The 4,116-nt window shown below is 37.9% G+C and overlaps 1 protein-coding gene across 1 annotated transcript in view; it reads left to right on the plus strand.

Moving 5' to 3' along the window:
* The window catches only part of LOC107708568 (cadherin-8-like), a 96,888-nt gene that overhangs the window by 63,058 nt on the left and 29,714 nt on the right, over window positions 1-4,116 (plus strand). The gene's annotated exons all lie outside the window — the stretch shown is intronic.

Here is a 4,116-nt window from a genome sequence, read left to right on the forward strand (position 1 = left end):
GGTAAGTGTTTTTTCTTTTGCCTTGTGAACTGGCCGAGCCTTAATGATTCTGTTTCTTTACATGTATTTGTTTACTGACCGTTGCATGCAATCGTGAAATACAGCATTTTCTTTTTAATTGGCTATTCGTTGTGGGGAAAAAAAGCCCGGGTTCGGGCTCTAAATTTAACTGTGCCACTCGGGTCGGGTCGGGCTGGGTCAGACGATCTCGGGTACAGGTCGGGTTCGGGCTTCAGTTTAAAGCCCGTGCAGACCTCTACTTCAGAATACCTTCATGTTCCACAAAAGAAAGTAAAGTCATTTGGTTTGAGTAACTGATGACAGAATACATTTTTTTAGGTGAACTATCCCGTTAATGTTTTTATTATTATTTTTATTTATTTATTTTTTTTTAATTAAATGATACTCTAAATAAGAAACGAAATCTGCCAGCAGGTGGCAGTAAATGCATTCATTCGATTCGTTCAAACGGCTGATTCATTCAGGAATTAAGTAAATGGCTCTCTTTATGAATGGGCCTTTGAATTATTGGTTCACAAGATTCGTTCAAAACGCTGATTCATTCAGAAACTAAACACCGCTGTGTTTCTCAGAGACGCACAACAGTTCTGCTGTGGCTTTAAAGGTAATATGTTCTTTGCAAAATTGAGCAAAAACACATAATATTGTGTTTAAAATACAACACTATATGAACTTTTATTTACTGAACTGTTGTATGAAATCACATTTAAACTTGTGATATTTGGAACAAACAGCACTCGTGTAATACTGCTCTCGCTGGCTGTATGGAAGCATATGGATAGCAACATTCATTTTGAAATGTAATATGCAAAATGACAATGCAATATGTAAAATGGCAATGTATTTCTGTATTTAAATTTACATTTACCCATACATATGTGCAACATTTAGTGCAAAATGAAAATGAAAATTCAATTATATACTGTATTTGTCAACAGTCAACTGTATGAAATATGAGACGACGTACAGGTCTGGGGGCGGGGCGGGGCCAGTGTGTTAACTGCGTTAAAATATTTTAATTGCGTAATTTTTTCATAACTAATTAAGTTAACGCGTTAAACTGACAGCCCTAATATATATATATATATATATATATATACACATATTATGTGTGTTTAGAATATTACTAAAACTTGAATTTTGCCCAGGATTTCAGTATATAAATGTATATATAATAAAGTATATAAATCAGACTTCTGTTTAGTTCAAATACAGTTTAAAATTCATCATTTAATTGCCCTCATGCCATTCCAAATTTCTTCTGTGAAATTTCTTTCTTCTGTGGGACATAAAAGAAGATATTTTGAGTCTGTGTGTGTGTTTGTGTGTGTGTTTGTGTGTGTGCGTGTCTGTGTGTGTGTGTGTGTGTGTGTGTGTGTGTTTGTCCATTCTATCAAAGTCACTGGGCTCCATTGTTGTTTGGTTCCAAATGTTGTTCCAAAGTATTTAGTAAATAAACAACAGTAAATAATAACAGGATTTTCTTTACTATTGCTTAAACAGCGATTTGAATCATTTCTATATTCTGATTTTGTCGTACAAACACCTACCAAATATTGAATATTACTTAGCATTAGCCACACAGCTACAACAGTGCTTGGCACATCCTCATTTAGTTGCAGTAAACTCCTTATCATGTAATATTCAGAATATTCAGTCACAGCTAAAGACCAGATAATGGTATATGCATGCTTTGAGCTATACCATGTAGAGACCACAACATGTAAAGACCTTCACTCAATAGAATGAAATGACCTGACAAGTATAATATAATTTTCCTACTTCGAATTGATTCACACCATTCGGTAACTGCTGGCACAGAGTGTGATCGTGCTAAAGATACTGTGGATATGCCAGCGGATAATGATGCCACCGCAGACAGAACCACAGAGAAGCACAACATGGCCCAGGGCTATAGGAGCAAAGGCACTGAGATGTAAACAGCTTGGAAGTGGCCTGGCCCCGGGACATGCAGTGGCCTGCTCAGGGTAATGCTTTCCCCCATATTCCTCAGTGGATTCATGAATATACATGAAATCCCAGTCACGCAGGGGAGGGTGGCTCGTCTCCGAGTTCATGATCACCTATCTAACAAAGACAATCCTGGCCTCCCAAATCTCTGCCATAATGCAGCTGACAATACTGCACTTCAGTGTTTATCCACCACCCACCCAAAGCTCAGTTCATAAGGAGGTTTGGTATTGATTTTCTTTCACTGCATCCGTGTATGCAGTAAGTACAAAGAGCAGTTTCCCTTTATTTTTTCATTAGGCCCAATGCCCTGGTGCAGTGTTTCAGGCATGCAGTCGACATTTCTCCAGACACAAATACGATTTTTATGGCTGTTCTGTTTGAGATCCCCGAACAACTCCCATGGCTGGAACGGTAATGAAGCACCCTTGATTTCCCAAATGCGATGGAAGAAATGTCATAATATTTAGATTAATGTGCTGCGGAATTGCATCAAGCAAGCTAGGTATCATCTCCGACTGGGTCAATGCGATCACCAGTCTTTATAGGTTTGTCAGGGACCCTTACGAAGTTTCATACCACTTTTTAAAAAAATTTTTACTCGTATCTTTTATAGCACCATTGACGTTTTGAAATCAAGTTTCAGCAAAGTCCACCACCCAAGGGTGTCACCAACCCGTACCCACGAGTCTCGGACTTTGCAGTGCAGTACATTGCAAAGACAGGCTAATCTGTACTGATTTGGAGCTCAGCCAGTGGAAGCCTCCTTTAATCCCTCATTCTTTTTTATCAGAGGAGGAGAGGCAAATTTCACTTCTGCACAAGAGGGGAAAAGGAGCTATTTCATGCCTCACTGACTCCACTGTTTTTTTAGAATGGTTGTCTTCTCTTTTTTTAGCCCTTATTTTATATGCTGCATAGCTGCATTCTGTGAAAAACTTGCTGCATGTGTATATTTTTTTGCTAGTAGAGGTGGGGAGATACTGTAAAGACACCTTTGCCAATTAGCTCATTGGCCCTTAGTTGTCCTGTGTTAACACCATTGCTCTTTCCTGGAAAAGGAAGTCATTAAACTTATTAATGCTGCATTCATCCGTTTATATGCATTGCAAAGTAAAAGCATTCATTACAAAATTCCATTACATTGTTTTCAGCTGGCCTCCTACTCACAGCAAAACAGAACGTGGGCCGCCCCTGCCGCTCTACAGTGGTAAAACAGATTAAAGAGTGTACGCGCCTGTTTGGAAGGTGCGCTTGATGTTCCTCTTTTGAGTTTTTTTAACAGCTGTCCGGTACATAGTAGCAAGAGGAAGAGACAACTGTGATATCAAGCAGCTTTCAGCGCTCAACAAGTCAACAGTAACATCTTTATTAATCTCTCTGCCTCTAAGGCAGCTTTGAGAGGAAACACTGAGTAAATAAAGATAAATATTTCCAGTCCTAGATGAAGATAAAGGGATTGCTTTTATCTAAACATGAATCAGCTGCAAAAGGGAGCCATAGAGTACCTCCCCAGTTTTTAAAGTAACTAGTAAAGTAACGCATTACTTTTTAATTCAGGAGGAAATCTGAGTTACTTTTTCAAATAAGTAACTCGTTACTCTGTTTTCCATGTATTGACTGACAGCTCTGACATGTTGCCATGTTGAGAGAAATCTGGAGTAAGTGCAGAGGCGTTGTGTGCGCTGTGTGAACATGATGCTCACTGTAGTTCTAGACTAAATATGAACATGTATTTACTCATCTCACCTGCACAAAAACAGATTCAGCATTCCTCAAAATCAATAAAAATAATCAAATGCAAACTCAGAATATTATACAAACCTGCAATAATGAAATATGTTAAATAAAACAAATTTAATTTATGTATTTCATCCCATTTTATTAACCAATGTCTTTGCTGCTGACCTTCGATGATCCAATTCAACCATACTAAGCAAAAATTACTTTAATATAATAATAATTTGTTGTTTAATTTTTGTTATTGCTGAATAGTTTAACTTTCTTCTCCTGCGTCATATTCTTCATGCAATTTGTTTGAGCTGCGTCCTCTACTGTACAGACGTGAATTTACATTTCCTTCAGCCTGAGGCGTATTCATTTAATTTTTTTTGTTGTGAACGG

The sequence above is a fragment of the Sinocyclocheilus rhinocerous genome, unplaced genomic scaffold, assembly GCF_001515625.1.
Source record: "Sinocyclocheilus rhinocerous isolate Xijiao unplaced genomic scaffold, SAMN03320098_v1.1 scaffold1347, whole genome shotgun sequence".
NCBI lineage: Eukaryota > Metazoa > Chordata > Actinopteri > Cypriniformes > Cyprinidae > Sinocyclocheilus > Sinocyclocheilus rhinocerous.